Genomic DNA, 13,740 nt, shown 5'->3' on the forward strand with positions numbered 1-13,740 from the left:
TCATGTTATTTATTACTCTAGCCGCACTTTAAATGAAGCACAATTGAACTACACCACCACTGAGAAAGAATTACTTGCCGTAGTATTTGCTTTTGATAAATTTAGACCTTACCTAATAGGCACTAAAGTTATTGTTCACACTGATCATTCGGCTATAAAATACTTAGTGAACAAAAAGGATGCCAAGCCTAGACTTATTAGGTGGATCTTACTTTTGCAAGAATTTGACTTAGAGGTGGTAGATAGAAAAGGAACTGAAAATCAAGTTGTTGATCACTTATCTAGGCTAGAGAACAATTTTGAATGTCATGACACTGTAGATATCCAAGAGGAATTTCCTGATGAGAAAATTTATATGCTGCGGCAATCCGTGGTACGCTGACCTTGTTAATTTCTTGTTAGTGGAATTGTGCCTTTTGATTTGAATAGTCAGGCTAAAAAGAAGTTCAAGCACGATGCAAGGCACTATTTTTGGGATGAGCCATATCTGTTCAAACATTGTGCCGATCAGCTCATTAGACGATGTGTACCTGAAGAGGAGCAAAGTGATATTTTGTACCATTGTCATTCGGCCCCAAGTAGAGGCCATTTTGGTGGAGCAAGGACTGCTGCTAAGGTCCTGCAATCAGGCTTTTACTGGTCAACTTTGTTTAGAGATGCCCAAGCATTTTACAAAGGATGTGATCGATGCCAACGGACTGGAAACATCTCCAGACGACATGAGATGCCGCTGCAAAATATTTTGGAGATAGAGCTGTTTGATGTGTGGGCATCGACTTCATGGGACCATTCCCATCTTCTGAATGAAAATTATATATGCTTGATATGGATTATGTGTCAAGTGGGTGGAAGCAATAGCAACATCAAGGAATGACTCCAAGACCGTACTCAAGTTTTTGCACAAGTATATTTTCACTCGGTTTGGAGTACCTCGTGCTATCATCAGTGATGAAGGAACCCATTTTGATAAAAAGTTGATTGCCAAGGCATTGCTGAGATATGGAGTTCGACACAAGATTGCCATGGCATATCATCCGCAGACAAATGACCAAGCTGAGATATCTAATCGAGAGATCAAGCAGATTTTAGAGAAAGTGGTGAACCCAAAGCGAAAGGATTGGTCGCCAAAGTTGGATGAAGCACTTTGGGCATACAGAACAGCATTCAAAACTCCTTTGGGGATGTCACCCTTCAAGTTAGTGTATGGTAAAGCTTGTCATCTCCGGTTGAGCTTGAACATAAAGCTTATTGGGCTATCAAGCGATTGAATTTCGATGCTCAACTAGCTGGGGAGCAGAGATTATTAGAACTTAATGAAATGGAAGAGTTTAGAGCACAAGCATATGAGAACGTTCGGATATACAATGAGAAAACCAAGAAGTGGCATGACCAAAAACTAATGCCACGGCATTTTCATGTGGAGCAACAAGTCTTGCTTTACAACTCCAGACTTAAACTCTTTCCTAGGAAGCTAAAATCTCGATGGTCAGGGCCATTTAAGGTGTATTATGTCTATCCCCATGGAGCTATTGACATCAAGAGAATAGACAATGGGAAGATCTTCAAGGTCAATGGCCAGCGTCTAAAAGCCTATAATGGAATTCCACCACCGCACAACAAGGACGTGTTACGGCTGCACGATACTGAAGCGTGCCCAGAGGAGAACCAAAATTCGATGCCTCGGCATTGAATTTGTGTCTGTGCATAAATAAAATTTAACATTCAAGTTTTTTTTTCTTTAGTTTTATTTTATTTATTTGTAATTAATTTTGATCTGATTTGTAGGGACCACATTGCTGCAAACCGTACAAGGAGCGGTTACCAAAGGGAGGAAAGGACAAAGCATTAATTGGAGAGATATTCTTTTGATTTGTTTCTTTTTATTTAATTTAATTTCTGACATTTACTTTTCTCTTTCCACAGTTTTTGTCCCATCATCATCATTGCTTTTTGGCAGTTTTTCTTCCCTATACACGCACAACCCCCACCCACTAATTTCTCTCTTAACGTCCTATCACCCCTTTTCCCTCCCAAATTTTTAACTTTTCTTTTCTCTTTCTTTATTCATTTTTTTCCTCTTTCATGTTAACTTTTACTTTTCTCTCTCTCTTACTCATCTTCTTCCCTTATTCTCTCCATAGCCGAAATACATCCAAGTTTTAAAGCTTTCAAAAGCTTCTTCTTTTTTTCATTTTCTTACATCAAAAATACTGAAAATGGTGCGCTCAAGACCGGCTCCAACCGACACGACCGCTTGGCAACAGTTTGAGAACGATGAGGCTAAGGCTCGGTTCCAAAACTTTAAGAACCGAAAACTCTTTTTTGAGTTAGGATTTATTTTTACCGATGAAACCCGAAGTTATGGACATCGTGACGCCACTCAAGTGGCAGAAGTTTGCCCGTCATCTGGTTCGGTGAACGCCTCATAGTTAAGGAGTTCTATGCGAATATTTCCAAGCCCAATCAACACTCCATCTTCGTTTGAGGTAAGCAAATCCGTTTTACATCCACTGCTATTAATCATTATTTTCATTTGCAGGATGTTGTGGATAACCATGCCATGTTCGAAGAGGAAGCCGATAGCAACACATACGATGGGGTCTTGGAGGACCTTTGTTTCGAAAAACTGAGTGGAATGGTCGCCAGACGAGCCGATACTCGGTCAACCGGGAACGTCTTCAGCCGCGTGCCAAATTATGGAATCACTTCGTCAAGCATAAACTCATGCCCACCTCCCACAACACTACGGTATCACTTTCACGCTTATTGCTTTTACATTCTATAATGGCATCCCGTCCGATCGATGTGGGTCGTATCATTGTTCAGCAAGTTCACGACTGTTTGGGTAAAAAGGCAAGTGCTTTGGTGTTTCCTAATTTAATTACCGCTTTATGTCGTAAGAAAAATGTTGAGGAAAATGCTTTTGATGAAATTTTACCTGGATTATCGGGCATCACTAGGGCTAGACTTCCACTGTTGTTGGGAATTAAAAATCCCAAGTCTAACGACCCTGTTCATGAGCAATTTACAGGTGCTATAGAATCGAATGCCGAGGCAAGGTTACTTGCTCTCGAGGAAGCTGTGACGCAGACTCAAGCTCAAATGCATGCTTTATACGGTGACATCCGTAACTTCTTGGATATGTGAAGCATAGAGATGCTGTGGTGGAAATTCTTTCAAGAAATCATTCCCCACGGACAACGGAATTTTGGATTCCCAGATGAAATTCTGCCGGCATTCAATTCTGAGGCATCTCCAGAGCCTGAGCACGATGCACCTGATCCTCCTGCTGATGACCCTACTCCTGATACACACTGTTCTGAAACTCCTGAATATCCATCCACTGTCCATGTTGAAGAAAACCCAGCCCCATCCCAGCACCCAATCCTTCTCATGCACACGTAGTGGTCGTCGCACCAAGACCACGGCTGGACGCATTGCGAACTATTACTCCACTTCTTCCGAGTCCAGCCCAGCACCTATCCGAAAGCGCACCCGACGAGGAGCTGCTAGCACCTCCAAAGCACCACCACCACGTAAACATTGAGGTACCTCTCTTGCATTTTCATTTAGTTGCATTTCATTGCATAACATATAGTTTCTAATTAGTTTTGTTCTCTTTAAGTATTGAGGACAATGCTTCCTTAAGTTTGGGGAGGTATTGTTTTGGTAGGTCATAGCATGATAGCATTAGCTGTATTATGCTATGGCATCAGTAAATGGTTAGGACAATTAGATGAAATGTTTTGAGGTACCCGATGATGATAATTTTGTTAGGCTAGAATCTGAATGTAAATGACTGTTGAGAGTGATAGAACTCACTCTAGGGCTTGATGCTTTGTGAAAAATATTTACAACGATTGTATGTTTTCTATACTTAGAAAATTTAGGAAATTTTTATGAAGGAACTTTAGTTCTTGGCATTGAAATATAGTATGGTGTTTAAAAGAAAAATCAAAAACAAACTCCCTTAGAAATGAAACTGTGAATAAATGCTTAAGCATAGCTGTAGAGGGACACTCCTCTTTGCCGTGGCATTTCCTGGAACTTTCTTTAATAAATGGAAGCCTTGTGCATATGAGTGAATGAAAGAAGTCACGGGATGACACTACTTAACTAGCTCGGGGATGGAAGGTATGCTCCCTTCATCTAGAGTGTGGGAGAGTAGGTGTGATGAGTGATTCCCTTCATAACAGTTTAAAAAAAAAAATCAAAGAAAAGGGAGTAAAATGTGCTTAATGATAAGTAAATGCCTTGACAAAAACTAAGGGACTGATTAGAAATTGTCTAAATTCGCTAAGTATAGATTGGATACAATCACGCACACACACTACCACAAAGGATTTTGACCTAGGGAAAAGTACTTGAATTCTTGATAAGTCTAGCATGTTGAAGCCTATCGTTCTGAGGGTTGAAATTCAATTTTGTCCTATGTCTTACTATCGAACTTGCCATGACATATGCTTATGTAACTGCTATCCATTGCTTGAGGACAAGCAATAGCTTAAGTTTGGGGGTGTGTTAACTTCCTAAAAAGGCTACTTTTAAAGCCTTTTTCACTTAAGTTATTGTTTGTTTAAAAGCTCATTTTAGTCATTTTAGGATCATATAGTTGCATATAGTTGCATTTGTGGTGGTTGTGCTATTTTATTTCTAATGGTGCTATTTGAGGGAAAGGTGCAGTTTGTCTATGGTGTGCAAATCAAGAAAAGATTCTTTGGGAAGTAATGTCGCGGCATCACACTTTGCTAAAGCAGTTTGAAATGACTTGCATTTCTGCGCAGAAAAAGACAAAAAGATATTTCTACATAAGGACAGCTGGCACTGGACAGCTGTCTCTGCACGTGAAGGATTGATGTAACCGCCTGCCAGAGCTGCCAAAGGATAACCGCCACTTAGAGCTGTTATTTTATATTATTTTGTGGGTTTGTTGGAACGAATATTTTCATGACTTTGTGTTTGGATATTTCGAACCCACCATGAACTAAACTTATTTGGTGTGGTTTGGTTGAATGGTTGTTTGAACTTTATTTTCAATAGTATATTTACGTTATTTGGTTCTTTATTTGCTTTGCTTATGAATGCTTCACCATCTAGGCTTGTAAGAGGCATGGAATGTCCATCTCTTAGATGAAGGTTAGGTATTCGGAAGAATCCTAAGCTAAAATACTTGTAAGTATTCGGAATAACGCAAGATAAGATCCTCATAAGCAATGGGTTATGGTATTTTCAAGGGGCTTTGAACCGGCCTAGGAATATTATAACTTAATCCCTTAGATCTCGGAAGAGACTAGGATAGGATTTCAACGACTAAAGAGGGTGTCTTTATCAATAGGGTAGGCTGTCCAACATCATTGAGTGAGAGCAGATGCCTTGGCATCCTATTCTGTTAGGTTCTTTTTAACACCTTAGGAAAGCCCTGTCGAGTAAGTAAAGACAGATAGCTTAAATATACTTGAGAAATAGTTAGCAACCTTAGACCAATCCTTACCATTCATTCATTAGAAGCTTGTCACGTGAGGATTATTTTCTTCTTATTTTATTTATCTTTTTATTTACTGTTTTTACCATTTCTCATTGCCTTGACATTTCACCATACTCAATATTAAACATCCATCATTGCCACTGCATTTCCATTTGCTACACCATCACACCATCAATCCGCATCCACCAGCATACACATATCCATTGCCGTGACATTTGTATATATCAAGACTAACTATACTTAGATAGAATATTGCATTGCTTTGGTTAGACTTTTGTGATTTCACCCAATCCCTGTGGAGACGATACTCACTCATCATTATATTACTTGAGCGATTGTGTATACTTGCACATTATTTGTGTATATTTTATAGTACTCACAACACGCGAACATTTTTTATTCGAGGTTACGTCCAATTGGTTTTGTACTGTAGGGGACCCACTAGTACTTAGGCTGTACGAAGGAGCAGATACCAAGGGAAGAAAAGAAAAAAAATTAAGGGGGAAAATATTCTTTTAAAATTTATTCCTTTATTTGATTTTATTTCCATTTTTTAATTGTCCTTTCTCACCTCATTTATTGTTAGCATTTACGTTTTCATCTACCCATTTCACCCCATCCACTCAGATCATTGTCAACCGTCCACTCACTCTCTTTCCCTCATTATTTTTTTAACTTTTCCTATTTCATCTCCTTCTTCTCTCATTTTCTTCTATAAATGAAACTCTTAAAGTAAGAAAATCTCTCTTATTTTTTCTTTTTCTTCCTTAAAACTGGTACAAAATTGGTGCGTACGAGACCCGCAGAAGCTGAAGCTACTATGCCTCAGCAGTTTGTTGACGTTACGACAAAAGAGATATTTCAAAATTTCAAGAATCGCAAGATTTTCTTTGAGTTGGGGTTCATCTTCATTGATGAATAGGACAGCGATTTTGGGACATACATGATGGACATTTCTGAGCCATTGAAATGGCACAAGTTTGCAAGGCACCCTGACCATGTTAACGCCTCTTTAGTAAAAGAGTTCTATGCGAATATTTTTAAACCAAATCAACATGACATTTTCATTTGAGGTAAATATATTCAGTTCACACCCTTTGCCATTAATCGTTATTTTCATTTACAGGGTATTGAAGATCAAAATGTAAAACTTTGAGAAAGATGTTGATAGTGTAACATACGGTGGAGTCCTTGAGGATTTATGTTTTTCGAATACCACTTGGAGCGGCCGCCAGACCAGCCGTTACTCCGTTAATTGGGAATGCCTTCAATTACGCGCAAAACTGTGGAACCATTTCATGAAGCATAAGCTCATGTCGACTGCCCACAATACAACGATAACTCTTCCACGTTTAATGCTTTTACACTCTATTATGGTTATGCATCCTATTGATTTAGGTAGAATAATTATTGAACAAGTGTATGAATGCTTGAGTAAGAAAACTAGCGCTTTGGTCTTTCTGAATCTTATTACCGCACTCTGTCGAAGAAAAAAGGTTTTTGAAAGTAGTTTTGATAAGGTCTTGTCTGGGGTCTCAGGCATAACAAGAGTCTGGTTGCATATGCTATTCGGTGTGGCTAAGCCTAAATTTAGGGCAACTACGACTGAAGAGTTTGAGGACGACAAACCATCTAATGCTGAGGTAAGAATGCTTGCTCTTGGGGAAACTGTCCAGCAAACGAGGACTCATTTTCATGCTCTGCACGGTGATATAAGAAATTTCTTTGGCTATATAAAGCATAGGGATGATGTTGTGGAATCCATATTTAAATATTCTATTCCATATCGAATGGAATTTCTCAAGTTTCCCGGATGAAATTCATCCATCATTTGATGCTGAGGAATCTCTTGAGCCAGATGATGTAAACCCTCCCGTTGGTGAGCCCGTACCAGATCTTGAACCTCAATCCCCTACTCCAGATTCTCCCGTAGCATCATCTGAACCATCCCCCAGTCCCGTTACAACACCTGAACCTTCTCCCGCCCGCCGAACCATCCGTCGCATTAAGAAATCGACAGGGTGTGTTAATATTGCCCATTACTATTCAACATCTTCATATTCTAGTCCCACGCCACTCCGGAAGAGAACAAGGCGTGGAGCTGCCAGCACATCCGCCGAGACAACGTCACTACCATCAAAAAAATTGAAGTTCCTCATTTAGCACTCATTTTGTATTCCATAACATTGCATTTAGTTTCATTTATTAATTAGTTCTCTTAATGCATTGAGAACAATGATTTTCTCAAGTTTAAGGGAGGTATTGTTCTTTGTAGAACATATGCATGATAGTATTAATATAACATTATACCATGGCATCAGTAAATGGTAGGACAGTTAGACAAAATATTTTGGTGATACTCGATGATGATGAACTTTTTATGCTAGAAATTGAATGTAAATGACTATTGAGAATGACAGAACTGAATCTAGAGTTTGGTGCTTTGTGAATTATTCTTATACGATTGTATGTCCTCTATACTTAAGGAACTTAGAAAATTTTTATGAAAGAACTCTAGTTAGCCTTGGCATTGAAATTTGGAATTATGTTGAATGATAAATCAATGAGAACTCATTTATGTCTAAAATTGTGAATAAATGCTTCGACATAGTTGTAGAGGGATACTCCTCTTTGCCGTGGTATTGCCTGGAACTTTCTTTAATAAATGGCAGTCATGTGTGTATGAGTGAATGAAAGCAGTCACGGGATGACTCTACTTGACTATCTTGGGGTGGAAGGTATGGTCCCTTTCACCTAGAGTGTGGGATGGTAGGTGTGATGGGCTGACTCTCCTCATAGCAGCGTTAAAAAAATAAGTAAAAAAAGGAGTATAAATGTGTTTAATGAATGAGTAAATGCCTGGGAAAACTAGGGACTTAATTAGAAATTGCTTAAATTTGTTAAGTATAGATTAGATTTAATCATACACACATAACCACAAAGAATCTTGAACTAGGAAAAGTACTTGATTTCTTAATATGTCTAGCATGTTGAAGCCAATTTTTCTGAGGGTTGAAATTCTATTTTTGTATTTCTTGTCTTGTTGTTGAAAATTGTCATGACATTCTGTTTGTGTTAATTGCTATTCATTGCTTGAGGATAAACAATAGCTTAAGTTTGGGGGAGTGATAACTCCATAAGGCTACTTTTAAAGTCTTTTTCACTTAAGTTATTATTTGTCTATGGGTTCATTTAGGTCATTTTAGATGCATGTAGCTGTATATAATTGCATTTTTATGGTTGTGTTGGTTTATTTTGTTAATGTGATGTATGAAGAGGAAGGTGTGGATGTTAGTGATTTGTAGGAAACAACAAGCAAAAGGTCGAGATTGGAGGGAATGTCGTGACATCGCACGTTGTTGAAGCATATTGAAATGCTTTGGCATTTATGGCGCAGAAAAGGACAAAAAGATATTTTTACATAAAAACAGTTGGCAAAGCACATGTCTGATGGTTGTAACAGTCTATTGGGGACCACTGCCATATGTGGAGATAGACCTCATAAATAAGGAATGAATCTAGGGGTATGATGGGTATTTTGAGTAAAAAAAACCCAATATTACCCTTAGATATTTTTATTATTAAAATACACCATATAGGAGACAAGAGGAGATAGTTACTCCAGTAAAAAAATCTTCATCTTCTCCACCGTTCTCTTCCCTCCATTTTTTTAGTGGCGTTCCTCCGTTAACAAGCTCTAAGGAGTGGCGAGCTAGGCGTCTGAGAGGAGCTAGCGAGCTAAGGCGATTCGTGGTGGCAGAGGAGAGCTCCGACAGTGCACATCGAAGGCTTTTTCCTCCTCCCCGTTTGCTGTTATTTCTCATTTGATTTTGGTTGCAAGGGACGAATGAATTTTATGAATTATTTCATGGATTATTCGAACCCCACCATGAACTAGCTTTATTTGGTGGGAGTTCACTATGGATGTTTAAGTTATTTGTTTAATGGATTATTGTTCTTTTTCTATGATTTTATTTGTTTTGTTTATGGTGCTTAATGTCTTAAGGTTGTAGGAGCTATGAGAGTAGTCATTCTTTAGGGAAATACTTAGTGGTCAAGAGAAACTAAGGATGATTAACATAAACAATGGATTTTAGATAGTAACTAAGCCTAATCCACCTTTAATCATAAGGCTAGGTCAATCGACTAAAAGGAGTAATGGTCGGTAGAGAGGGTAAATGTTAGTACGAATACTGAACGGTATTGCCGTGACATATTCTGTTAGATTGTTGGGATCCATGCACCTGCTAACGCCAAGATGTATTGCCATGACATTCTCAACCTGTCGAGCCCCTTGACTAAAGATAGCATAAAAACCTTTAGTAAACTCTATCGAGCAAGTAAAACATAGAAATGAAATCATCTTAAGAAGTTAGACTTAAGTTTCCTAAGTAATTCTTATTATTCATTCCCATAGTAGCTTGTTGTGTGAGGATTATCAAGTCATCTTATTCAATTCAAATATTTACAATTTGTCTTGCCTTTAAAATTTTCAATTGATTTCACTACACACTTTATTTTGCCACGACATCTCCATTTGCTACCACATCACACCATCATTCCATCCCCACTAATACATATTGTCTTGACATTCTCATTAGTACATACCATTACTGACTATACTTAGATAAAGTAGTGTTTGCTTTGGTTAAACTCATAATTTCCACCAATCAATGTGGAAACATTACTCACTCATCATTATATTACTTGTTTGATTGTGTATACTTGCACATATTTTGCGTTCATATTTAGTACTCACAAAACGCAAACAATATGCCACAATACTACTTTGATTTCCACAACATTAATGAAAGGTAAACAATATTTTAAGAACTAAAGTTGTATTGATGCTAAAATTTATACACATTTACATACTCAAAAGGAAGAGTCTTTTTATTAACCTTAGCACAATGTTTGCACAAAAGCTCAGCCTCATATGCTGATTTCTTCATTTTCTTCAAATTTTTTAATGGAACAACTGAGCCACAGCTATCACACGGTCTCGTATCCTGCAAAAATCAACAAGGCATCCTTAAACATAAACTACTTTGCAAGATAAGCCAAAATGGAGGAAAACAGAGTACTTAGACAAAAAAATTTATGGAAAAAGAAGAAGTATCCAACTGAAGTATCCCATAGTAGAACTATAACAAATCACATGTCACTTAGATAATTGAAATTATCAGATACCCCGTTAAACTCTTTGTGCTGTGAAGGTCAGCTCATAAATAAAAGAAAACTTGTTCTAGGGAAACTTGCCTGGTTGTGGGAGGATAAACAGTCAAGATCCTGACTTGAACAACTGGGTTGAGCATCCGGATATCCTATTTGTTGGGTCTTATGTTCTGAGTCTAGGAAACCATTTTCTGCTAAAACTGCCTCCTCCAATACCATCTGAAAATCACTTTGCTTCCACTTGTACAACTGGGTCTGCCCCTGATATCTGAACTAGGAAAATTTCAGGACCATTAGAAACACTTATTTTCAAAACACTTGAGAGTTTGTTATAGGACAACACAGTAATTGCAAAAAAAGTGTATTACGAAGGTAGTAAATTCCATCTGGAATGCCCCGTGGGCGTGAATAGCATCTCCATACTTCATGATGGTCAATCCTAATCACTGGGTGACTGTTTATTACATCCTTTTGTAATTATAAGGAATTCTAATTACCTAAAAGTGTTTTACTAACAATGTGTAATTACACTATATTCACTAAAACCCACAACTTGAAAACAAAATAATTTTCTTTTAAAAATAGAGTTCTCTAATTCTTCACCCCTTATAAGGATTGGAGCAAGTTAATAGAGTGTTTCAATTACGCTCAATTTAGTACGACCCACTCATTATAATGACTACAACAATTACAGAAACATGTCATACCTATGTATTTACAAGTAATTACATAAAAATTCAATTATTGAATGGCTTTCTAAAAACAACGTATGTCAGCTGATAATAGTTATCTACACTACAAAGTATACACCTGTCCATTCATTCAGCAAACGGGAATATTATTCCTTGTTTCACCCACTCATAATCCTGCTTGCAAGTTCAAAGAAATGAGTACACCGCCATACACAAAACAACAAAAACATGAGAGATGAGATTACCCTTTGAGTTCCGTTTTTTGAGTACCCAAAAAACATAATGCAAATAGCACCAGGAACTCAACAACTTAAGACTGATTCAGGAGCTTGCAAGATCGGATCAATCACAAAAGCCGGCCAAGTAGGGTATCTCTTCCCACATTTAGCCCAAACTATATCACCCAAAGCAAAATCCTCTGGCTTATACACATCTTTCCTTTTCCAGCTCTATCTTTTCTTGATCTCTCTAAGGCCTTATATCCATTATAAGGCACAAGCTCGTCTGTTTCAAGCAATACCGGAGAATAATTCAACTTCCATAATTGCAACTACCATTGATCCCTGCATAAGCCATTCCTCTTTCCTCTCTTCTTTTACTAATTAGATATAAATCCAAGCTTCCATATCCAAACTTATCTTTCATATATCCTGACCCATCAAACTCATCGACCTCCAAGCTCGAGTCCGTGAAATCGACCCTGAGTTTTCTACTTTTCCATGAATCAAGAACGGCATCGTTGAATCTAGAAGGAAGCATTTGAGTTCTTCCTCTAGATGATTTCAACAATGGAGGCTACAAATTCTTCTTTGAACTCTTTTTAGTTTGCTTTGCCTTATTCAATTTCCTTGAATTTGACTCCAATTCACCGGCCCGGTAAGACTCATCGTTGCTCCAATAGCCTGCGCTACTGAAATCTTCCAAGTCGCCGTAGGAATAATAACCGTTCGATTTCAATCTCTTGGGGTTACCGTCGTAATCGTAATATATTTCTTCTTCCCCGCAGCCACCGTAGCTCTCCCCTTCCATCTTGCAGCGTTTCATACTATGCATTTAAAGATTCCCGTTCCGTTTAATTATCATATCTATTCTCTACATATATACGATCGTCAATCAAAACCCCGATTTTTACATCGAAGCAAAGTCCCGTTCCGCTAAATTCAAATCGATGGTCTTTCAAGCGAAAAGCAAGCGCACCGGGAACCAATACTGAAACCCTGAAGAGAGAACAACCCACACGACGACACCACCAAAAGGAAGCAATAAAATTCGCACGTTCTTCCCGCGAATCTCCAGTGTTTCAATCAGAAGAAAATTCGATTTTCAACAGGCAAGGGGGTAATTCACGTTGATATGAATTTTCATCTGTTATAGGCACAATGAAATAGGGGGAAGACGTTGTAACTTGTAGAAGGGCTGGGATTGAGTGAGTGGAGGCGAAAACTACGTAGCGAGATTAGTTTATATTTAATGGGTTTTTGATTATAGGGTTAAGGGGTAATATAATATAATATTGGTTAAAGTATGGGCCTCGGTGGAGTGGCAGGCGTTTTTCCCGAAAAATTACCGATGATCGGTATATTTACCGATCTAACACCGGTCAGACTATATTTCCCGATCTAACACCCTTTGCAGTAAAGTGCGCCCCTTGCATCACGCTATATGTTGATTTGGCGCCACGTGTGGTAAGGCGCCCCCCTGCACCGTGCTATATGCTAACATGGAATACACGTGGGTATAGCGCGCCTTACGCCACGTAGGGTATAGCGCGGGTCAGGGGTCGTGCCTTACCTTTAGTTCTCTGACATAATTATATATAGCGCGGGGCAGGGGTCGCACCATACCTTTAACTGATATAATTATATAAGGCGCGGTGCACATGTTATCGCGAGGGAAAATATATGTGTCATTCCATATCACAGAGCTGGGATCAAAGCAGCAATGGATTCTTCTCCTTCGACAAGAGCAAAAGCAACTGGAAGAATATGCGACTGCGGGTTTTTTCAAGCTCTGAAGTATACATGCTCTCATGTGATAGCAGCTTGCTCGCATACACGTCAAGACTATAACCATTTTGTGGATCCCGTATATTTACTATCTGAAGTTTTTAAGGTATACGAATTTGAGTTTCCCCCCATAGGTACTGACAAAGACCCTGATGAGGTTCAAGATTGGCTTCCGATTGTACCAAATCCGAGTTTATTGAGGGAGTGTGGTCGTCCAAAATCCAATCGAATTCATTGCGATATGGATATTCGAGAAAGATCTAGATAAGACAGAAGATGTGGATATTGTAGAAACCCAGAACAAACTAGAAAAACATGTCCACTTCTGTTGCCATCAAGTAACAATTGAGGAGGAAATGATGTATTTGTTTATCAAATAATA

At 38.5% G+C, this 13,740-nt stretch overlaps 1 pseudogene; it reads right to left on the reverse strand.

The window, feature by feature from the left end:
- Positions 1-10,335: 10,335 nt before the first annotated feature.
- On the reverse strand, positions 10,336-12,450 carry LOC120192909 (annotated as a pseudogene).
- Between the last annotated feature and the right edge of the window lie 1,290 nt (positions 12,451-13,740).

The sequence above is a fragment of the Hibiscus syriacus genome, unplaced genomic scaffold (genome assembly GCF_006381635.1).
Source record: "Hibiscus syriacus cultivar Baekdansim isolate YM2019G1 unplaced genomic scaffold, ASM638163v2 tig00116983_pilon, whole genome shotgun sequence".
NCBI lineage: Eukaryota > Viridiplantae > Streptophyta > Magnoliopsida > Malvales > Malvaceae > Hibiscus > Hibiscus syriacus.